Below are 24,963 nucleotides of genomic sequence, written 5' to 3' on the forward strand. Positions count from 1 at the left end.
CCCTCTGAGCCTTACCTGGAAAGGTTTTGTCACCCCCTTGGGACTGAAGTTTGGTGGGGGAGGTGCTTGATGTGGCGACACCCATGTTAACAGCACACACTCACTCAGGGCTTCCAGCCCCTCCACATACTCCACCTCTTAAAGGTCACATTGTCTCTTAGCACTGGCACTGACTCTAAGGCCCTCCCACACACAAACCCTGGGAGGAAAACCACACCTAAGCCATAGTACACAGTACGTGAGTTCAACAAATGTTTTCTGCGTGGTTATTGATGTGTCTAAAGTGAAGAGACCATGCTGTGAAGATGTCTATGTGAGTCTGAGGGCAGACAGCTTTAGGTTGGAGAAGAAAGAAGAGACAGAAGGTTCTGTTTGTAGCATGATGAATTTAATGAATTAGTGGAAGACTATACTGAATAACAGCTAAAGGTTGAGATTCAGGAGGCAAGACAAAGTTTTTAGTCTGATAAAACTAACAGAGGTGGTAGAGAATGCTCAGAGTGTTTATAATGAAAACTGGGTGGATCAAGATAGCAGTGGAATAAAAATCTCCAGAAAAACATTTGGCTGGCTGGGCAAATACTACCCTCCTTTCATGTGGGCATAGGAAAAGAAAAGAGTTGTCATAGCACTTGGTTCTAGTATAATATAAGAAAACATACAATGAAGTTGAGATAGAAGTCACAAATTTTCTTTATCATCTTCCTTCCAACTCAAAGAAACACAGCACAGAGAAGGATGCCTCCCAACCTGGGGAAGGGAAGGAGTTAAATCCAGGATTTAGATGAGGTCAGTACCAGGTTTACTGTGGGGGAATCTCAATGCAGGCAGAGCCTGTGGCATCTATTACTAGGTAAGAGCATGTACATGAAGCCTGTGTTAGCATGGTAATCAAAGGACTTCTTTCTTAATTTCTCTCTCAGGCCCAGGACAGGGAAGGAAATGCCAAGCTTGGTCTTAGAACTCTGGTGAGCCAATGAAAGCCAACATCAAGCAAATTCCATTAGTTTCAGTACCCAGGTCAGTACACAGGAACAGAGTCTCTGGCCACCCACATCCACCTTCTACCCAGTGCCAACTACATTGGCCCCAGTTGAACAAATGTGTTATAGTCAGCATCAGTCATAACAGGTGTCTGGGCCATTGGTTCATTTTAGCAGCAGGTAGCCCATAGTATCTTAGTCATGCATCATTTCTGCATTGGATTCAATGGTTTGTGAATACCAGAAGAAACAAAACAGTGTATTGTTAATCACATGACTGTCCACCCCATCCTGCTCCCAACCCCAAGAAGTATGACATCAAGGGAACCATTGTCCTCCAGGAGAAGGAAATAGTTGCCAAGTTGTTGCTTTGGAGCTCAGGACTAGACTTTCCACAGTAAGGTAAAGTGCTAGGGAGACTCTTAGCACGTAACCACAGGCACCCAAGACTCCGACAGTTTATTATTGAGCTGCATTACCTTTTTCCAGCATTTTATCAGATCTTTCTGAATAGCGCATCCGCTGCAGAACTGAGGACAAAAATAGAATGTGTAGCTTCAGAGGTGAAATCGTGACTATACTCCAATTATACTGGCAGCAAATCTGAACCTAGAGTGTCATCTAGTGCTCAAACAGCAACGGTGACCAAAGGTCAGATACAACAGAAAACCCGTTTAGAACTTCTGGATTATGAAGACTGGGACATTTAATTATTGGTTCCTTTCACTCAAAGCTATTATTACTCCTTAATAGCTGTTTAAAACTTCCAGGATATTGGCCTCACCTAAGATAAGACACCAGAGAGACTGATCACATAGCAGCTAATATAGGCAAAGTCTTGTACGGAGACCTCCAAATAGATGTTTTCAGGAAACTCAATGAGGTTCAAGACAACTCCAAGAAAACAATTCAGTATTTTATCAGCAAAATGGAGTGGACAAACAAACCATATCTAAAGCAGAAATACTTGAGCTAAAAAAAAACTGTTTTCAGCTACGTGAAAAATGGGATGGAAGGCATCAAGGACAGAACAGACCCAACAATGGCAATCTGTTGGGAAATACACAGAGAAGAAAAAAGAGAAAAGAGTGAAAATGAAAGAAGGAAGCTCATATGGGCTTTGGGATAACTTCAAAACAACTAATCAGGTGATGCTGACACTACAGTGCTACAAATGTTACATCAGACAACTTCCCAAACCTAGAGGAGGCTACAGATATATTCCTATATAGGAAGATCAAAGTCAAGGTCACAAGTCAGATTCTACTCAATGGAGAACAAGCCAAGATACCTCACAATTAAGATGAAAGACTGGGAAAAAGTCCTCAGGTGAGCGGGAGAAAATACCCTATCCTTGTTATCGGAACTACCCTTCTCAATGACACTTGGAAGGCCAGGGACGAGTATGACTGTGTGTTTATAGTATGGTATAGTATAGTATAGTATAAACAGAACAAAACCTGGGCTGGTTAGGAATATCATGCTTGGAAATGCTTTCCTTTACAAATGAAGGCAAGATAAAATTCCTGAAGAATAGCTGAGACAAAGTATCGCTTTTAGACTTGTCTCATAACAAATGCTAAATGAGGTTCTTTAATTTGAAAGAAAAACCTGCCTATAAGAAGAAAACAACAAAAGGCAGGAAACCCATTGATAAGAGTAACTATGCAGAAAAAGTTTAAGTTTATTAATACTTTACATGTTGTTTCAACAATAAAAACTGAAAAAAAGCAATAATGAAATCAGTATATTAACACTCGGGTGATGCAAAACATGTAAAATTAGACACATAAGTTTGTATTGCTCCCGGGCATGAACTGCATGCGTAGATCTCTTTTTATCGTAGTCTTCTGTATTTCCTCTTTTGTTTCTCTTCCTGTCTTTACACTGTTAAGGAGCTAGCATTTCAAATTAGCTTCTTATAACTGAGTTTTTAAAATTCAGCTCCATTGTAGCGGTTATTGATAACAAAATGGCCACTACAGAGGGATTAAGACACATGTTGGTGGTGCCTGCCACTCAGTGAGCTGACCCAGGGTGGAGAGGAAAGATGGAAAATTCCAGCAGCTGCCAGAGTCATTTTGCTCCAGGGACATATTCCTCTTTCCATTGTGCAGAATCAGGTGCTTTTACTTCTATTTGATGAAGAAAAAAAATGAGTTTGAACTCAGAATCTTGCCGTTGGAAAATCGCTCCCTGACCAGCTTTGCCTTGCTGCTTGCTTTTGGATTCTTTTGAGCAATCTGAGGTTCTTTTGAATGATTTGGAGCAGTTGCCATTTCTTGACTGGCTTTGTCTTTCTGTGTTTTTCTGTTGAACAGTATCAGTTATTATTGTGGTGGAGTTGAGAGCTCTCCATTGCATTTGACACCTGACCATAACTCAAAGTCAAGGACTGCAGAGATAGGTAGAGAGACACAGCTCTACCATTCCTGCAAGCCAGAGGCTTAGGGAGACATGGTTAGATCTGTGTCTAGGGTTTGCATTTTCCCTGCTGCATCCTTGTGTATGGGGGCCTGTCAGCTCTAGGAGGGAACAAGACAAGACATAACTTTCCAGAGTGATAATCGTCTTAAAGTGTTAGGTCCATAATCTAACAAGAATGCCAATTGTAGGACAGGCCTTGTCAATTTGGAAGCTCTCCTGAGAAAATTTGGAGTTCGGTTGAATGATCTGGGGACATCTAGCATGTGACAGGAAAGGTCTGGGGCTTTCTTGAGCCACTGGGGCTGTAATGAACAATTTGGAATAGAGAAATCACAGTGTTGAGACCTATCACGATCTAGGTAACCATAAAAATATTGGGTTTACTAGGGAGAACTTATATAACTGACTAGTCTTCTATGAGCTTGTAGTGACTTCTAAGACAGTAACAGGGAAGAACCCAGTCTCTGACCCTGGAGCTAAGAAGTGAAAACTGCCTGTTCTAGAATTAATATGCCCTCCCAGTGAGAACTTCTACTATACACTTAGAGATTAATATAGGAAAAAAGTTCTTTCATACAGCATGTGTCCAGCTCCAGATACTGTTCACAGAGGAGACTGCTGGGAATAGAAGGTTTTACTTATTTATACTTTAGGCTCACTCATTCAACATATGCTGTTATCCTTAAATCTCTTTTAGCTCCTGTCCCCAGGTTATACTTTGAACAATTTAAAAAGAGACAGGAGTCTGGCTACTTGTGTAGATGTGAAATTTATTTAAGTACACAGTGTTGTTCTTTTCCAATCCTTGCCCAGGTTTATCTTGTCCACCTGGCACAGGGAACTTAAGGGCAGACCAGGACTTTCCCTGTGGCCCTGTGCTGCCACTCTGAGTTGCCCCTTAGGATAGGCCTAATTGCTGGTGGAAAGTCAGGGTCATCTACTTTGGTTGTGGTAATGGAGGACAAGCATTGTGAACCTAAGCACACTTGCACCCTAAATTTCTGCTTATCTTTAGTAGATTTGGTTAGTAGACGACTTATCTCTGGAGTATTCTGGAGGCAGTTTTCCTTTAGCTAAATTCTGTTTAGTGTGACTGGTAAGCAAATCTGTATGTTAAGCCTTTATAGCATCAATTTTAGGACTTAGCATTTCCTCTGTGTCAGGACCACTGAGTTTTGCATTCTCTTTTATAATTGTGCATTGTTGATCATGGTTGACATACTTTTAAAAAAGTGAGTGAGTGTGTGTGAACAAATGTGTTTGGGGTAATTTGAGACTTATAAGAGTCAGTGTTTGTATTTTTAAAGTTAAAAATCCAAGGATTCAGAAAAATAGGAAAAAGAAACTGGTTCTCTATTTATGGAAAGGTTTTCTAAAATTAATTGAAACATTAATTTTAAACTTATGCCTTAAAACAATTTGAGGGTGTGCTGGGTGAGGCCTTTAGTTCCAGCACTCTGTAGGCAAAGGCAGATGGATCTCTGAGTTCAAGGCCAGCCTGGTCTACAGAGTGAGTTCTAGGACAGTTAGGGCTACACAGAGAAACCCTGTCATGGAAACTCAGAAAACAAAACAAACAAACAAACAACAAATGAAATAAAGGAAAGAATAAGAAGATTTGAGGATGCTGCTTCCACATATCACTTATTGAAACTTAGGCTGAGGGGAAAAAATCTGGTTATAGAATTTAGAAGAGATAACTTAAAGATAGGTAAACATTTCTTATTAAGTGCTCAAAAATGTCTGAATTGCTTTTGCTAGACAAACGTAAAATTAAAAGATTAGCTTCATAGTTGACCTGTAAATAGAGATACATCTTTTGTCTTGGCACATTTAGAATGTAGACATATTGATAATACTGAGATAGTCTTTGCCTCTGGAATTAGTTGCTAAGAGATAATACACTGTGTTGTAAATAACATTTCACTATTTATATATGTCGTTAGGGCTCCATTTCCCTGGTTGCTAATATGGAAATTTGAAAACAGGAAGCCTGAGGGACATTATGAAAAGGTGTGTTGGAGGGGAACAGGCATATTTGGTGCTTGGAAGTCCTAGGACCTGCTGCTTCTACTGAGACAAATTGGGAGACAGCAGTTGGTAGAGGAGATGTATTTAAGCTTGGGCTTGGGAAGCTGGAGCAGAAACTATATACAGTCCCTATTGTCAAAGCGAGGAAATGGTTCTGGAAGTTTTTGTTGGGAAAATAGATGAAAAAACAATGCTTAGATGAGTTCTATGGCAAGAAGGTCCTTGAAGCACACTGACTTGCTCTGGTTCCAACAGAAGGATTTTTTCTAGCCTAGCATAATCTTGCATCTCTATTAACATACTAAAGGAGGGAAGTCTGGGAAAGCTAAGACACCAGGTGAGGAAAGTTTAATTTGCAAGTCAATAACAGTGAAAGCTGAGTCAATGGGTGAGTCTGGTGGGGCACTGCCTGCTTTGCATATCATTGCTCTTAGCTGAGGCAAGCCAAGGTTTAGGTAAGATGATTTTGAGGCAGAAAGAGAACACAGCTTATATAAATTGCCTTACAAAACCCTGTTTCTACAAATGCTTTGCTTCTGCTTCATGGTATCCAGTTTTGAAGACTTTTCATTAAAGCTAGTTAATATCTCAGTATTTTGACCTGTTGGCTGGTTTTAAAATGTGACTGTGTTTGTGTATCTTGAGCCCTCATCTCAATAATGTGTGATTTAGCAGACAACAGGATAGCTATTCAACCAATTTATAAGTTTTCATTTTTCTAAACTGTGTAAGTCTTCTCTGCTTTGAACTGTAGTTGTGTGGGTCTTAATGTATGATGGATACATCTGGGTAGTTTGTTTAAGAGTAATCTGTGAACAACTCTGAGATACCATCTTATTCCTGTCAGAATGGCTAAAATCAAAAACTCCAATGACAGTTTATGCTGGAGAGAATGTGGACAAAGGGGAACACTCCTCCACTGCTGGTGGGGGTGCCAACTCATACAGCCACTTTGGAAATCAGTATGGAGATTCCTCAGGAAAATGGGAATCAGTCTACCACAAGACCCAGCAATTCCACTCTTAGGCATATACCCAAAAGATACATATTCGGAGGCAACCTAGATGCCCCTCAACTGAAGAGTGGATAGAGAAAATGTGGTACATTTACACAATGGAGTACTATTCAGTTCAGCAGAAAAAAAACCAATGGAATCTTGAAATTTGCAGGCAAATGGATGGCACTCCCTGGTGGGGAGGGCAGGGGCAGAGGGGAGGGAGCTGGGATTGACATGTGAAACAAGCTTGTTTCTAACTTAAGTAAAAAAAAGGGGGGGGGAGAGAAAAGAATAATCTGTGCTTTGTATGGTGTCTGTTGGGGATGACATGAATGTGTTGCTTGTAAATAGATGCCTCCCATATTCTAAAAGAAACTGTTTTATTCTGTGTGAACTCCATACAAGACTTTATGTTTTATTAAAAAATGTATTTTATGTTTTCTGTTGCTTGTTTTTTAAACCATTGACTACTTAGGAGAGTTGCTTAGAGCCAAGCTCCATTAAAGGACCTGGTCACATCTTTCTTTAAATGACTACTTTGTAAGCAACGATTCTGAATTGATTTTAGTACTTTTAATGGCCACATTAGTGTTCATCCCAAAGATGGGAGAAGACCACTGACCAAAACCATCATGGCCAAATCAATAATTAAAGCAAACATCTTTGTACATGAACATGGGCTGCTTTCCACTAAGGTGAGGTGTAGGGAGAGATCTTACATACACATAGCACTGACCATATCCCACTTCTTACCCCAGACATTGCAGAAATATTAAGATACACAAAGTAGGGATGTCTTAGATTTTATTGAGGGAGAAGTCACTAACATGACAAGTCAAGAAAGCTGAGAACCAAAGGTCCTCTCGCTGCTCTCAGAGACTCAACCGGAATTCAAAGAGAGTGAGTCTTCTTTCCCCGAGCTCTTTTATTCTCCCTACCCATGTTTTACGTACCTGTGACCACGCCCAAGTGGACCTGGTCAGTACTATGGGTTCGTAAGATCTCTCCCTACAGTGAGGTTTGAGAGGTCAGCCTTGGGTGTAAGGAAGAAAAGGGTTTTTTTTTTTTGGTTTTTTTTTTTTTTTGGTTTTATAGCTCAGGGGCAGAGGGGTTCAAAATGAGGTATTTGATGGGCAAAATATACAGGGTTATAGGAGCAGAACATAGGCATAACAAGTTAGTCATAATGCTCTCCTGAAACAAACAACCCTTTTGAAACAAAGGTAGGATTGCAAGATTGTTACTGTTTGAAACGAAGTTTCAAAAATCCCAAAAAACTATGATTGCTATTCCTGGAACAGGCAATGCAGAAACACTTGTAGTTAAGGTTACAGATGAGGCGTAGCCCAATCCTTGAAAATACAGAGGTTTAATCATAAACAGGAATGAGCCTATTTTGTCTTTACTATAAGATGACTTTTAAACCTAAGATACATGTATTGCTGTGAATCTAAACTTTATGTATAGTACAGAATAACGAGGGCTGTTGCTCAGCACAACACCCTTGCAACAGTCAAGTGTGGCTAAAATAGAGTCAACAGCACCAGAACCAACCTGAACAATGGGCACTACAGGCCAGAACGTGCCCTGCTTCCCTTTGATGGTGGATCAGGCTGAACAGCCTAAGCTAACTAGGGATAAAAAGATACAAGAAGCCACAAGACAGCACCTGCATAGGAAAGAGAGACAACTCATGGGGAGTGTGGATGATGGAGAATTAAACAGGGAAGTCTTCTCACCTGCACAGCAGAATCGACTTTGCTCCGAAAAAACAAACAAGCAAACAAATAAAAACAACAAAAACCCTAATACAATCTTTTCAGTGTTGTATTGGAACTTGCTAACATTTTGTTCTTTACTTCTAGTTACTGGCTCCTGAAGCCAAATGACACCTGTTTAAAATGAATAGTGACAGGCCATTGGAGATGTTCCCACCTTCTGTGAAAAGGTTTCTTTACTTGTAAGGAATGATGTTCACCTCTTCATGTCTCACAGACTTAAAACGGGCATTTAAAACCTGCTGTTCTGGCCTGAGGTCTATGTGGATGCATGCAGTCAGTGCTGCTGCCTGGTGCCTTGGTGATGTCCTTGGTAATGTCCTGGGGCTTTGCTACCTCTAGGAGTCATCCTGATGAGAGCGGCTTTGTGTAGCTACCTGAGATCATGTTGAGACCAGTAACCTGTAAGTGGGTCCGTGGGTCCGGTGCAGTCAAGGGCCATGTTGATGTCACTATGGAAGCCCATGTGGATGCCTGTGGACTGGGGCTGTGGCCTGAAGCTGTGTTAATGTCTGCGCACTTGGGAGAGTCTCACCCCACTCCAACCGTGGCAGGGTTCTCCTCGTTGATGGCTTCTAACTCAGATGCAGAAAGAGAAAGACTCATGTTTAGTGAATATATGGACAACACAAAATGGACTCCTTTTTTGGGTAGGGGGCTAGGGATAAGGAAGGTCACAGGATAGGTAAGGTGGACATAGGAAGACTGAGAGGTGATCAGGGCATATGATGTGAGATTCCCAGATAATCAGTAAAATTGATAGTAATAATAATAATAATAATAAGCCCTAAAAACCATTGCTCTGGTCTCTTCTATTGGACCAGAGATTTTCATTTTTTAATTAGAAGAAGCTTTTATATAGTTCTGTGTGATGAGGCTAATTGCTGCTAGATCTGCCAGACCTATGTGTAGACGCCTCTGGAACTGTGTAAGTCTTCTTAGGATTGAACAGTGTTAGAGTCACGAATCCATACACAATTAGTTAATTCCCAGAATAGTTTTACTCTTGTTGCCTGTGTATTACTTAATAGTTGCATTCAGTAAAGCTCAGTTACTGACTAAGCTGTCTTCCAGCATTATTCAGAAGTGCAGCTTCTGGCATAGGAACTGGGACATCTTTGAGATGCTAGGACATTATTCACAGGACAAGCAGAAGAGACATCAGGCATGCATGACCTAAGAGTTGTTCTTTCTATGACTCAGTGGTTTAAACCTACTCTGAAGGGCTTGCTGGCACTAACTCCTTGCCATCTGTCACTTGTCCCTCCAATTTGGGATCAAATCATACCAACTAGGATGACTCTTTCCCTGATATTGTGGAATTATGGAGAGCAAACCACCAGAGGGTTAACCAGCAATGTATTCAGCAAACATTGTTCAGAGACAAGAGGGAGAGCTGTTGGAACTGAAGTAAAGTCATGGAGGGCATGGTAGTTTTTGCCTATAAACCCAGCATTTGGGTCACTGAAGCAAGAGGATTGTAAGTTAGAGGCCAGTCTAGGCTTCATAATGAGACCCTGTCTCAAACTGGTGAGATGGAGTTGCTTGTGCCAGCCTTCCAAATGTAACTAAAAGACAAGAGGTTTATGGAAAATGGTCCTTACTCATGACTACCTGACACTTACTAAACATATTCTAACCTTAGTCCCTACCCAAGTTTCATTTAGCTCCTGATTGTGTGTTTGTTTCAGACATAGACATATGCCACTTTATAGCTGAGGTGGTGAAACAGAAAGCAGGGAAGTGTAAATGGTGTGGCAGAAATGAAAATGTTCTAAAGAGACATTTATGCCTCAGTGTGACTGTCAGACTATTGAAAAGATGAGTGTCAACTGCTTGCAAAGGAAACATTAGTTTTCTCCGATGGAGACTTACTGGGTATAAAAACCAGACTTAAGGGCAGGCCCCATGTCCAGCAGTAGACTCTCATCACTAAACTAAGTCAATGATATTTTTGGAGGCTTTTTTTCCCCTGTATCATAATGCTTTGTTTGCGCATTTGTTAAACCTTACATGTAAAGAGAAGCTTTTTCCTTGAGAGGAGCCTTCCCGCCAGCCTGGTTCTAGAGCCGCATCAGTCCCAAATAAACACACAGGAGGCTATATTAATTATGAAGCTGTTGGCCTTGCTTGTTTCTTACTGGATAGCTCTGACTTAAGTAATTACCCCATAATTGTTAATCTAAGTATGTTTCTTACTGGAGAATACTTCCGGGCTTCCTACCCCATGGCATTACATGTTGACTCTCTTGTGTTTCTCCTTCCCCTAGTCCTCCTGGACTCCTAGTCCCACCTATCTAGATTCCTACTGGCCAGCAGTGCTTTATTGACAAATAACAGGACTTCCCACATCATCTCCTCTTTTCTGTTTAAACAAAAAGAAAGGTCTTAACTTTAACATAGTCAAATTATATATAACAGAACAGTTATCAAGTAAGAACATAGTTACAATATTTTGGTAACATTAGCAAGATTTAAAGAAAATATCATCTATCCCATCCTTGTGAGTCCAAAGTTCTATATGTAGCTTATCTTTTATCATAACTAAGGAAAACCATAACTATCTATCTTCAACTCCATCAAAGACCACAGAAGGATAATATATAAACACTAGGATTGACAGAGACATCTTACTGCCTGGACAGTCACCCGAAGTTCCTCTGTAACATGTAACAATGTGTCTGGAACACTTCTCAGCAAAGCAGGAAATTTCAAACTGTCCATCTGCATTGGCAGTCTGTCAGTCATTTTTCTGTGTCCTGCAGAAAGTCTGGTAGACTCTTCCATAAATCAGGAACCCTGTAAGACTGAGTTCAGCAGTCACTTTTCTGTGGGTCCTGCATGTTAAGTTTATACAACAACAGTCAAGCATTATAGGCAAGAACAGTTTCTTGCCCAAATGGCTAATCTTGCCATGTTGAAAGCAAACTCCATAACAAGTTTCTTCGATGCCCATCTTCCTCTCAGACGTAATTGGTGCTGCCAGGAGCAGACATTTCTCAGAGCTATCCAGTAAGAAACAAGCAAGGCCAACAGCTTCATAATTAATATAGCCTCCTGTGTGTTCATTTGGGACTGATGCGGCTCTAGAACCAGGCTGGCGGGAAGGCTCCTCTCAAGGAAAAAGCTTCTCTTTACAGAATGGTGTCAGGAGTGGGATCGATGATGTGGGGCAGTTTAGATGTATCCAGTCAAATCAGGCGGAGTCGGGGAAGTGAATCCACATTCTCTTTCTGAAGCAGTTGAAGATCGCTGTCAAGAAATCCCTTTGTCTCTGGAAAACTGAAATATTAATGTTAGCACAGAAATTCTTAACTTTTATGTGTATGAATACTGGGAAAGGCGACCCTAAGGAAGATAATACACATGAAGGAAATTAGAGTTTTAGAAAAGAATCAAATATACACCGATGACAGTCCCCATATATATATGTGTATATATATATATACATATATATATTTGTTGTTGTTTCTGTCTTATATCACTTACATATTGTGCATATATATTTTGGTTTATGTGTTTATCATGCTCTTTCTTCTTCCTTCCTTCCTTCCTTGCCTGGAGTTGGATGGATGGGGAGGTAGTGGGGATATGGCATGAGTTGGGAGAGGGGAAACTGTAATCAGAATATATGGTATGAAAAAGTTATTTTCTTTTTATTTAAATTATAAACAACCTTATTTTATATATCAATCCCAGTTCCCTCACCTTCCCATCATTCCATGTTCCCCACCAACCCCTCCATCCCACCCCCCATCTACTCCCTAGGGATGGTGAAGCCTTCCATGAGGGGTCATCAAAGTCTGTCACATCATTTGGGACAGAGCCTAGGCCCTCCCATGTATGTCTAGGCTGAGACAGTATGATTCCATGAGGAATGGGCTCCCAAAGGCCATTTGCCCACTAGGAATAAATACTGGTTCCACTACCAGAGGCCCCATAGACTGCCCAGGTCTCCTAACTGACACCCACATTCAGGGCACCTGGTTTGGTCCTTTATAGGCTCCCTAGCTGTCAGACTGGGGTCTGTGAGCTCCCATGTGATCAGGTCAGCTATTTCTGTGGGTTTCCCCAGCATGGCCTTGACTCCTTTGTTCATCACTCCTCCCTCTCCACAACTGGATTCCAGGGGTTCAGCTCAGTGCCTAACTGGAAAAAATTATTTTCACTGAAAAAAACAGATGTTTTTTCAGTACTTTTATTTAAAATAGAATGGGGGGAGTTGGTGCTGGCATTGCAATTAGGCAACAGAAAAATGAAGTTCATCCAAATTGACGAGCAGGATGTTACTTTGTCCTTGGGAGCATATTGCATGATTTAAAGAAAACCCAAAGACTGCTACAGTGATTAGAGCTAATAATTTCATTCAGGAAAGTTACAGGATACAAAATCAACACACGAAACATCAGTAGTGTTGCTGAATGCCAAGTAGAAATCAAGGAGGCAACCTTATCTGCAATAGCTACAACAATTACAGGAGAATAAATTCAAACAAAGAGTAAAAATTACAAAACACATTAATCAGTTACAAAACTTGATTTGAAATAAGTGAAAGGCACAAAAACAAGGCCAGAAACTATAACTTACAAGAAAAATGTGTAAGAGGGAGCACTTCAGGACATTGGATGAGGATTTGTTTTTCTGTTGTTAAGATCCAGAAATTGAGCTGGGGATACCCCTCAGCCATTAAGAAGGCTCAAAGACCTACATCTAACTCCCAGAAGCCACATGAATTGCCTGGTATTGTGGTGTATGCATGCAACCCCAGCACAGGGCAGTAGAGATAAGAGGCTTGAGGGCCAGGCTAACCTAATCACCAGGGTCCAGATCCTACTAAGAGATGCTGAAGTGATTAAAGAAGACACTTAATGTTGACCTCTGGCTTCCAGAGTCCTCTCCTCCCCCCAACCTCTTTCTCTCTCTGTCTCTGTCTCTGTCTCTCTCTGACACAAACACACACACACACACACACACACACACACACACACACACACACACACACACACAATCTCCAAGCCACAGGAAACATAAGCAGCAGTAGACAAAAGAGATGACGTTAAAAGTGTTCATATAGAAAAGGAAGCAAGTACCACATTGTTGTACTCATAGTTGAAGTAAAAAAAAATGTTGATTTAAGTAGTCCTTAAATATATTTAATTTGCATGTGTTAACTAAACATATCAGGACTAGTTAAAGAAGCCAAAAGAGAATAAATATAGAGAAGTGGTGTTTTCAGGGGACCTGTTTTGTGTATTTATCATTTATCAGAAAAAAAAATTTAGAAGCAGTTAGATAGAGATGAGTGAAAAACTCTGTCTAGAGAAATACTGAGCAAACCAAATAAAGGATATGTGCTTGAATGGAAAGGGTGGTAAAGAAGACAGTGAGCTTGGACTGGAGATGGCCAGGAGCTCTCACAATCATTGTACTGTTGACTTTCTTCGTTGGGGGAGGCTGTAAAACTCCAAGTGCTATAGGTTAAAAAAGTACAGGATATATCACGGCTCCCGGAGGGGGGAAAAATCAGACATCAAGGCCTTGTATGAATCGTTTTTATCGTCAGTAAAAACAAATCTCTAGTTTGGTGATGAAAGCATATTTATTTTTTTAAGTACCATTATTTGAATTATTTGTGAACGACTGAAGACCAAACTTCCCTAATTTTCAATCCTGTGCTGTTTCTGATTTTTAGGCCTGGTCTGTAGTTCCTTCCTGAATATCCTAAATGGCTGAACTCTGCTTCCTGTGGCTGATTTTTGGTGCTTTCCGAAGGCGGTGTGATTACTTCAGGTTGTTGTAGTAACACACTCCACCCAGGGGACACATATCCGGGCACAGGAATGTACCCACCGCAGCTGACTGAAGAAGGCTAGGCAGAAGCCGTCCCCTTGGGAGGTGGGTGATGCAGCTGTGAGTCTATCTAATCTTAGTGCTGAGTGACTGGAGCCACAGCAAACGGCAACCTTCTAAGGGTAGCCTAGGAAATGCGTTCCCACAGACATACTTCCCACTTTCTCACGGTGAGTCACGCCCTGGTTTTGTTTCCTCAAGCAGATAACAGCTAATGTCAATGAAACATGGAACTTTTTAAAACAAAACCACTGATAACAGCATGTTATGTATTTAAAAGTTAGTTTCACTTTTAAATTCATCCATGAGAGAAGTCAGCCAAGAGTTTGGGGAAAAATGTCTCTCTTCCCACAAATGCACTCACTTATGCATACATAATACATACATACATACATACATACATGCACACATACATACATACATACATACTCAAATTCACACCTTACTATCAGGTGAGATTCCAGGATTCAGGAGAAAACACCAAACTTGGGGAAATTAAAATACATTTCTACCACCCCAGGGGCCTAAGTAAGAGACCTATTTCTTAAAACTGAAATAGAAAAACAAAACAACAACAAAAATCCCATAACAAAAAGCCAGAATTCCAAACTCAAAGATGGTTATTAGCCATCGTTTTCCAGTTACCTTACCAGGCCCCTCTTTTCTCTTCCCCCCTTTCCTCTTATCCCCACCCCCATGGCTCATTTCTGTCTCATTCCTTACCTCTTCCCTTGATATGTGTGTACATTTTGGCCTCTTCTCATAATGATGATAAAAAAACAAAACAAAACAGAATGTAGGTCTTCAAATCTTACTGATCTTGTCTGCCAGACTCTAACCAGCACTATTTCACTTAAGTAGCTCTGGACTCCTCGGTCACTTCTCATTCTGTTATTATCTGTTAGTTCCTTTTCTTTTCTTGCTAGTGTTTTGCCCTGGAACTCAAGCTGGACTTCCATTGGCGATCCTCCTGCTTCAGCTTCCCTAGTGGTGTGATGTACAGGTGTGTGCCTCCATTGCCTTGTGCTAATCACCTTTTGTCTTCCACACTTCTTAGATGCTTCTGTATAACCTTGATGTGCCGTTCCTAATTCCTCTCCAATTCCCGAAGTGCTCTTATCATCCTTCTAGAAGCCATGAGCATCACAAACAACTCACAGTTGCATCAGCTGTCTGGATCCTACACAGGCCTGTCTTCAGGCCCATTTGCTACAGCTCTTCTCTTCCATACAGGTGGCTGAATGCCGTGGAAACTCCATGTGGACTGAGTGTCACAGAGGGGAGGCTGAGTCAGTAGAAAGCATTGATGGGACATTACAGTGCATCAGGAAAGGAAAAGCCAGGCTGCTCCATTCTGCCTTCCTGCTGTGACCAACTGCAGTGGCTGTGTCTTTTTTTTTTTTTTTTTTTTTTTGTTCTGCCTCCATCTAGGTGGTTTTCCTTTGTTTCATCTCGGTTCTAGTTTCTGTCAGATGGGCTTTGTCCTGGATTCTAGTACTATCTCCCCCAAATGTCCCAATCAAATCAGGGACTATGTCCTTCTATTCTTTTTTTTTAATTAATTAATTGATTTTTATTTAAATTAGAAACAAGCTTGTTTTACATGTCAATCCCAGTTCCGAGGGAACTCCCTCTCCCTGCCTCCCTGCCTCCCTGCCCCCATTGACCCCATATGGTGTGTGTGGGGGTGAGGCCTTCCACAGGGATCGTCAAAGTCTGTCATATCATTTGGAGCAGGGCCTACGCCCTCCCCTGTATGTCTAGGCTGAGAGAGTACCTCTCTATGTGGAATGGGCTCCCAAAGTCCATTCGTTAAGGTATCAGTTTCTTCACTAAAACTGTTTGGGCTTCTCAACTCTTACAATATTTTTTCCCCGAGACCAGTTTGTGTAGCCCTGGCTATTCTGGTACTCACTCTGTAGACCATGCTGGCTTAGAACTCACAGAAATCCACCTGCTTCTGTCTCCCAAGTGCTGGGATTAAAGGAGAGCACCACCACCACTCAGTTTTACAATTCTTTTGTAATTAAAAAAAACATTTCATCTTTTCTGTATATGAGTGTTTTGCTTGTATGCATGGATTTGGAGCACATGTGTGCAGTACCCACAGGTCAGAAGAGGGAGTTGGATACCCAGAATTGTAGTTTCAGATAGTAGTGAGCTGTCATGTAGGTCCTAGGAATGGAACCCAGGTCCTGAACAAGAGCATCCAACGCTCTTTACCCCCAAGTCAGCTCTTTAGTACCTAGAGCTAGTAGTAAGTTGTAATAGGGAAGAGAGGAATGAAGAGGTGAGCTACATGGGGAAAGGCTCTTAGATGATGGTATTGAATTAATGAGCTTGCTGTGGCTATTAAATAAAGACAAAAGTGTGATTACAACTTAGTACCTTTCACATGACTTGTTGCTTTAAAATGTTAATAAGGAAGCAAGGCACCAGATCCAAGCTGACTATGAGACAAGTAACTACAGCATGGAGTCTATCAGGCAATACCAAAAGGAAGGAATGTCTTCTGTATCACTGAGGAAATGCTCAGGAGGGGATGATGGAGGTTGCAGGGAATGAAGCAAGAATCCACAGGAAAGACGAGCATTATGCCGGCTGGCTCAGAGTCAGGCTCCAAGCATACTTCACATGCCCCAAATAGCAGCTTTCACTGGGCTGTCTCACTCCTAATCGTTTGGCATTTCCTCAGAAACATTTTTGCTGGATAGGGTTGAAGCTGTGGGGTGAAAATCAGCCAAGAGTGCTTAAAATGGGCTATTTCTTAGAATTCATTACTTCTCAAAATCTGTCAGTAAAGTGGGAGTGAAGTGGATGCAACCTTCCTGGGAATGGAGAGAACCCAAACGCTCTGAAAGCCTTTAAAAGTTTCGGTGGACACGAATTTCCCACATAGACTATTGTTTTTGATGTGTGCATAGATCAGACAAGTTTCCTTTAGTGGGATCTCTTATTGATGATATCACAGAGGGGGCTATATGAAATCACAGGTCCATAGACCCCACTCTCAAAGGAAGGGAGCTTTCATTCTTAACTCCAGGTTTGATGTAGGCAAATGTGCCTGGCTGGGCACTCTTCCAGATTTTACTTTCTCGTGAGTCAACTAGAGGCCTGAAGCACCTGCAACATTTTAGTATAATAAGCTCTGAACTCCCTCATGTATTTGCGGAGTGAAAATGCACCAGTCTGAGTGATGTTCCTCATCATACAACACATGAAGATCCTCATTTTCTCCGGGTTGTAGGACAATGTTTTATGCCAAGTGTGATGTTGTATTCCAGTTATGATGTTTCCCTTTCTGTCTGTTGAATATGCTGTCTCTCACTTCCTGAGTTTCATAAACTATTTTAAAGTCAACATTGATCAGTTACTAGGTCCTCTTGTCTGGCTGGTTTCTCTTCAGGAGTTTTTCTGTCTTGTACACTGATAGCAGGATACCGTGGTGCTTGCCTATATGGGGTTGTTCTGCTTCATCTGATTCCTCCTAAAGAGATGAAGCAACTAGAAAATGAGAGAAAAGGCCACAGACCTTATTATGTGTTTTTATCCACAACAGAGCTGCCAAGACTGAAAGCCTTAGCTACCAATGGATTAGGGGACCAGGCATTGCAGCAATGGATGCTATGGAAGCTGCTGGGCATTGAGGACCTGGGCTTTGCTCAGATGCCACCGTTTGTACTGCTTGTTCAAGCTTCTCACTCCGTGTTTTCCTCAACTGCAAAAAGGGAAGGATTGTGGTGCTCGCTGCATAGGATTATTTGCAGAATGAAGTGAGGCCATCCAAGTAAGATGGCATTGTCCTTACTGGACACAGTGACCATTAAGAAATGTTAGTAACTCATTATCTTTTAAATCCACATCTTCTGGGACCAAGAGTCAATGCAAATAATAGTCTTTTCCAGAAATACTGCTGTGGGACTGCCTCACACCGACAGAAAGTAGATGCTGTGCACGTCATGAAGACTCCCCTTTGAGGGAAGACATTGTTTCCGTCTCACATTGATAACCCTTCCTCCTCCAAGCAAGTGACTCACCATTAATGTAAATGGAGAAGAAAAACAAACTCAGAAAGCAAAGGAAATAAAGCCTGCCCCCTTTAATTATCACTCACATATTTCATTATGTTGGATTCCCTCAGCCCTGAAAATAAATATACAAGTAACACAATGAGACAGGAGATGCAATACCTGTTTGTTACTGATATGAACAACAGAGCTGATAGGGGAAACAGATGATGGGGGAAGAAATATGCAGACGAGAGAGAAAATTTGCTGGAGAAATTTCCTAAGAACCAGAGGTGAAACAGGACTTATAAACACTAGAAAGGTTGGCCTAGAAGTAATAGATGTATAGGACATCTATGGGTAGAAATTTTAGCTAAGAGGCCATAATAGAGACTGTATTCAAGTGTAGAAGACTAGATCTTGCAAGAAGCAAACTTGAGTAAAGTAAAAGTAGACAGCAAGAAATTTATTAGGAAAATGTATAAATAACGGTTGAAGAGAAAGCAAGAGAGTGGAATCTGTACCCATGAAAGAAGAAAGGTGTGTTGGCAGAGCCTAAGATGCTGAGAGAGAATTTGAGAGACCAATAAAAAGATTCCCCTTACAGAAGTCTTGCATCTGCTAAGAAGTGTCTCCGGATAGTGGATGGGGGCAGTGAGGGAAGGACTGGCCACGGCATGAGTGCCACTGAACTGTGAGCACACAGAACCTACACGTTATCTGACTCAGTGCTCCACTTTGGAGGTATTCTCAGCAGAAGAGCTCAGTGACAAGCCTTTATGAGTGTCACAAAAGCTCAGGAGAGAAGTACACTACCATTGGCAATGGAAAGCAATGTGTGGCAGTTTTTCAGGCAGAGTTCAGGGTCTTCGAAAATCATGTTGCTGATTCAGGTGGTTGTGTCTTTGCCTGAATGTATAAGGATGTTCATATTTAGGTCCAGGGCAGAAGGAAAATGATTCCATCAGGGTTGAAGTCTCAGCATTCGAACAATAGGGACCTGAGGTATGTGAGGATATATACACAGTAGTGAGCAATACAGACAGAAAGAAAGCCATTGGGGTTTAGAAGAAGAAGAAGAAAAACAAACCAGTAACAACAAACAGGAGATAATAGTGAACTGAAACCTGTGCTAAAATAGATGATGTTTAGATTACTAAGAGAGGGCATCAGAAATAAGACTTTACAGCTAGTGATCAGAAGATGGGGTATATTAAAATTGAGATACTGAATTGTAGCTATTAGAACTAACAAGGCCTAGTACATTACTAAGAGAATTAATGGTGATGGTGGATTAAAGGGCAATTTGGTATTGAGAGGAATTTCAGACAGAAAGGGCAAAGTTGGAGGCCTCATTTACATGTGTGTTAAAATTAGCAAAAATAAGACAAGAGTAACATTAAACGGACTAATAAAGATTCCACAGCTAAAAATCACCCAGAAACGAATGATTCAAAAAGCAGTAGGTGAAGGGAAGTATGGAATACAGACAGAATGAGATCCTGGTTTGAAGGTGGGTAATGGGATGTGTAAAATATCAGTAAGAAACAAGCAGAACCCTTAGCCTGCAGATAGGCCCAATGGTGCAGTGGGTTATGACAGAAAGAAGAACCTTAGCCAGGGAAGAGCCCTGGTAGTGGGGGAGTGGACTGTGGGGCTGAGGAGGGTGGAGGAGTGGGGGATAGAATCCTCAGAGCAGATCTTGTCTGGGTCAGGACAGGAAGGTAAACAAATGTGTCTTCTCTTCCAAGTCTTGAAATGGGTCTTAAATAAACTGTCACTGTTCATTTTTCTTTCTTTCTTTCTTTCTTTCTTTCTTTCTTTCTTTCTTTCTTTCTTTCTATTTCATTTTCTCCTGAGCAATTTAGACTCTTAGAATGTTGAGGGTGGTAGCTCTTTCAAGATCTTATTTCTCACCAACATAATCTGAAGATAAACATGCTGAAGTTCAGAGAGGTTACATGGTTTGACCAAGTTAGCACAGAGGCAAAGAGACCCCAGCTACTGTTTTCTTGTGCTAAGCAAGCTCTTTCTTTCTGTTGTGCCAAGACTTGGCAGAATGTCAGCTTAGGGGAGAACTTGACTGACTTGCATGTAAATAAATAAATTAAAAAACACTAATATTTTAAAACAAAGGGGTTTGGAGGTACAGCACAGTGGCTGAGCACTCACTGAGCTAGAAGTTCTAGTGAAAACTTTTATGTTACTAACAGATTACCATGACAGAGTGAGCTGGTCAAACTAACTCCTTTTTTCATCTGTGGTTGACCAGTAGTCCTTATCTCACTGAAATGTTACAGAAATCGGTGAAGGAGTGTGGAAAATGCATGGGGACGATCCTTGCATACAACAAGGCTTAACCACTTTTTCAATATGTTGTGTGTCAAGGGATATTTGATCTCACTGTGAAACTCTGAGACCATGTTATTAAAATTAACTTGGATCAGGGGTGGAATCAGTGACTAGTTGACAGGAATTAGGCATAGAGAGAATGGAGGAGCCAGGAATACGATAGACACACAGGAAGCGGTAGGGAGAGACGTAGAGATTCAAGGTTTTTTTGGTTTGGGATGAGTAGAGAGACACTTCTCTTGCTGGGTCTCCAGCCAAAAAGGAAGGTCAGCTGTTTGCTTTTTGACTTCTCTAATCTAGAAGGCTTTCACTCCAACATCTGACTCACAGGTCTTTATTAGTAAATAAAATGGTATGAACTTAGTTAAAACCTCTGTTTGGTGGCATTGGCCAATCTGGTGCTGATGATGTTATATTCCTACCCAAAAGCCTGGTGATACTTTAATAGTTTATATGTATACTAATATATATTATATACAGGTTACATACCTATACATTCATATATATACATACATATATACACACACATACACACATATATGTTAACATGCACACACACACACAGTCCCTGTAATGTAACCTGTGTGTATATATTTTAAGGCTGACCACTTGGTATTGGATAACAGTTGGTGTGCTCTTCCCTGGGGAAGATTACTTCTCCCACTTTTAGCATTCCTTAAATGACTATTTAATTAAATTCATCCTTTGACAATTTCACACATCTATGTAATGCACACTAGCTACTCATTCTCCAGCCTCTCCTGTCTCCTTGTTATGAATCTGTATAAGTTTATTTCTCTCATTTACATCTATATTTTATTGTTTTGTGAGCCACTGATATGGGTTTGGAGATATCCATTAAAACCTAGTAGACTTCAGATACAACTGAAAATAGTGGTTCTATTTCTCCCAGATTATATCTCTAGTCAATAGTTTAGCAGTAATGGGTAGAACCTCATTAGTCATGTTGTCTTCCATGACTGATTTTTGACAGAGCCAGTCTCATGGGGACCTAATACAACTAACTACAATTATGAGTACATGGTTGAAATGGTTGCATAATGTATAGAAAAAGGCATTTTGAAGCCCTTTACCTTATCTTATGAATCTTGCATACTTCCTTTGCCCTGTTCATCAGTATTCTTTAATACTTAAGTGAAAATATTAGAAGGTTGGTGTGTCTTGTTTTGGGCTAGGCCTCCAACTGTTACTTATTCTCAGCATCATATGCAGCCATGAGCCTCTGAATTCACTAGTGTTCACTGCAAAGAGAGGTTCTCTGATTAAAACTGAGAGTAGCTTTTGTCTGTGGGTGTGAACCTAGATATTTAGAAGGCAGTCTAATGCTATGTCAGATTAGTTAGACAACAGTAGTCAGTTCCCCTGGTGGGCCTATGGCCTCCTGAGTCATAGATTATTGACTGAGACTACAGTACCTGAGTTATCTCCCACGAAGCAGCCTTAAATCCAATTAGTGGATGGTTGATTACACCCACAACAATTGCGCCACTATTGCACAAGTGGACACAGACTGGCAGGTTGATTTTCTTGTTTCTAGGGTTCATACCTAGGTAAGATCATTGATGTCTTGATGTATATATAAATTGTTTATACATTTTTTGTTTGTGAATAATGCTAGGCTCAACATGAGAGTACTAGTGATTTTTGGTATCCTGATTTCAATTCTTTGTGTTTATATATTCTGAAATGTGATTAGCCAATTGTATATTAGTTTTATTTTTATTTTTTTGAAGAATTTTCACATTGTTTTCCATACTGATTGTATTATTTTGGATTCTTACTTCAAATGCTCAAGGGTTCTAACTTCAATCTCTGAATGTGCTCTTTCCCAAATGCATTAATCTCTTAGGAGAGAATATACCAGAAAAATTTCATAACTGGGACAATGTTTTCTTTGATGTGATATCAAAAGTATAAGCAACAAGGGAAAGAGGATTGACACAGACTTCAAAACTTCTGCACAACAAAGAACACAAACTCAAAATGAAGAAGAAACATAGAAAATGGATAAATGACCATATATTGCAAACTGCATATCAGATGGAGTTAAAGTATACATCTGAGTATATTTATACAATTCAGGCATAAGGAAATAACACAATTAAGAACACAAAGTGTCAGAACACCCATTACTCTAAGGAAAACATACAAATGGCCAACAGATATATGGCAAGGTCTCCAACATTACTAATCTACAACAAGAGTCAGCTTATATCAGTTAGCATCATGATTAGGAGAACTAACAGATAACAAATGAAGTTTCTTTTTTCATATGAAAGAAGATATTTTATCCACTTATGTACTTAAATCATGAGCAAGGGTGTATTCTACCAATAAGCATACATGATTCAAGTTTTTTTTGGGGGGGGTTTGGTTTTACAAGACAGGGTTTCTCTGTATTGTTTTGGAGGCTGTCGGTTCAGCCTGGCCTCGAACTCACAGAGATCCGCCTGCCTCTGCCTCCCGAGTGCTGGGATTAAAGGCGTGCCACCACCGTCCGGCACATGATTCAAGTTGAGCAAATTTGAATCATCTTTCTTTTCGGGAAAAGAACAGGAAATTTCACTTGTAACTTATCTTTTAAGTACTTTGTGAGAGTAAGGAAGAGTTTCATGAGTTACAAAAGCTTTTCATAGTTGCACTACATCTCATTATAAACTATCATTGCGATCTCCCAGTTGCATCAATGAAATTCAGAAGCACTTTGTGCATGTCTGCTTCATCTGTTTTGTTATAATTGCTTGCCTTTGCATAGCGCAGTGTATAAATTTTGTGTGATTTGCTTTCTCTCTTACTCTGGATGTCATTATTAATTTTCATTGTATTCAAAGCAGCTACTCCATCAGCACACATGCACATGCATAATAGAAAATTGGGATGAATGGAATACATCTTCAGATAAACTTTTGGTGCGGCTACATTCAAGAAAGTTGGTGTACTATATTACATTTTATGGTATATTGTGTGTGGTTGTGTATGTGTGTGTGGATGCACAAGTGTATGCATGCATGTGAGAGCCAAAAATCAGCTTCCAGTGTTGTTCCTAAGGAGTTGTTTACTTTTTATTCTTTTATTTTGTGAGATTTGAGATTACAATATAATTGTACCACTTCCCTCATTCCTTTCCTCCCTTCAAACCCATGAAAGTAACTCTCCTTTCTCTTTCAATCTCTCTCTCTCTCTCTATATATATATATATACACATATATATATGTGTGTATACACACACACACACACACACACACACACACACACACACACACACATTCCCAAATACTACCAGCTCAGTCTGTGCCATGTTACTTATATACATGTTTTCAGGACTGACCATTTGGTATTTTGGAAGAACAAACATTGCATATCCAGTTATCTTTATTTTTTTTTTTGAAACGGTGCTTAGCTTTTTTTTAAACATAGGTTTTGAGGCTTGAACTTAGATTCTCAAAATTTTATGGCATGCACTTTACCAATTGAGCCAGCTCCCCAGCTCAAGTGCTTTTACGTATGCCTTATTTTAAGTCTAGAGTATTCTGAAAGCACAGGATTATATTTTCAGTCAAATATATAGCAATTTTTCTGTCCTGGATAATGCCTATTTCTTCAAATCTGCAATGTTTTTCTTTCTTCCAACAATATTTTCCAACAAGATAATGTGATGCTCCAAATGACGCTGTAATGATAAACGGCACACTTACTGAAAGTAAAACTAAGTATTTATTGTAGAAATTACTCACAAGATACCAGATGAGCCCAGTAGTTTTCTGCTGCCAAACCGGAAGCCGAAATCCAGGAAAAGAGACCAAGACTTCCTTTGTGCTGTCTTTTATGCCTTCCCCCCGTAACACCCCCTAGCCATGCCCAAAAGTGGGCCTGGCTAGTGACGTAGTTCACCGCCTACGTACGTATATGTCTTTATGTCCGTCCATATACGTCTTTAGTCATGGTTAAACTGGGTGTGGTTAGTGGTGTGGTAAACAGCTCTTTCATTACCTCATCTGTATGCGCCCCTAGTAAGTCACATGATTAATGGTGGCATACAGGCTTCCTCTTACAATAATGCATTTTAATTTGTTCTCATATTATTTCTATCGTATTATGTCAGTTGACTTTATGTGTGAAGAATGATGTTTCCCATGATATATGCTTTCCCCTAAGACCCAAGTTAGAGACATTTATGCTATGTTTAATGAAATAATATAAAACCTATGTTAAGCATTGTATGACACCATACTCCTACTCAAAAACATGGTAATACTTGTTTCATCTTCTGTTAGTTCATATCTTACTAATTATGATGGTGACATGGACTGAATAGGAAATGTCCCTCATTGGTTCATGTATTTGAACACTTGGCCCCCAGCTGATGGTGCTGTTTTGGAAGTTGTGAAACCTCCTGCTGGAGGAAGTGAGTCACTGAGGGTAGAACTAAGGTTTAATAGCCCAGCCCTACTTCCTGTCTGTCCTCTACTTCCTGACTACAGAAGCAATGTGAACAGCCCTCATACTCCAGCCATTAT

General features: G+C 40.4%; 2 long non-coding RNA genes across 2 annotated transcripts in view; both read left to right on the forward strand.

The window, feature by feature from the left end:
* The window catches only part of LOC121141930, a 219,774-nt gene that overhangs the window by 47,021 nt on the left and 147,790 nt on the right, over nucleotides 1–24,963 (forward strand). The gene's annotated exons all lie outside the window — the stretch shown is intronic.
* Nucleotides 1,641–18,239, forward strand: LOC121141931. Its single transcript, XR_005878901.1, has 3 exons — nucleotides 1,641–2,312; nucleotides 13,909–14,111; nucleotides 17,626–18,239. It is a non-coding gene; the product is annotated as an uncharacterized LOC121141931 (long non-coding RNA).

This window comes from Mesocricetus auratus, unplaced genomic scaffold (assembly GCF_017639785.1).
Source record: "Mesocricetus auratus isolate SY011 unplaced genomic scaffold, BCM_Maur_2.0 Super-Scaffold_100008, whole genome shotgun sequence".
NCBI lineage: Eukaryota > Metazoa > Chordata > Mammalia > Rodentia > Cricetidae > Mesocricetus > Mesocricetus auratus.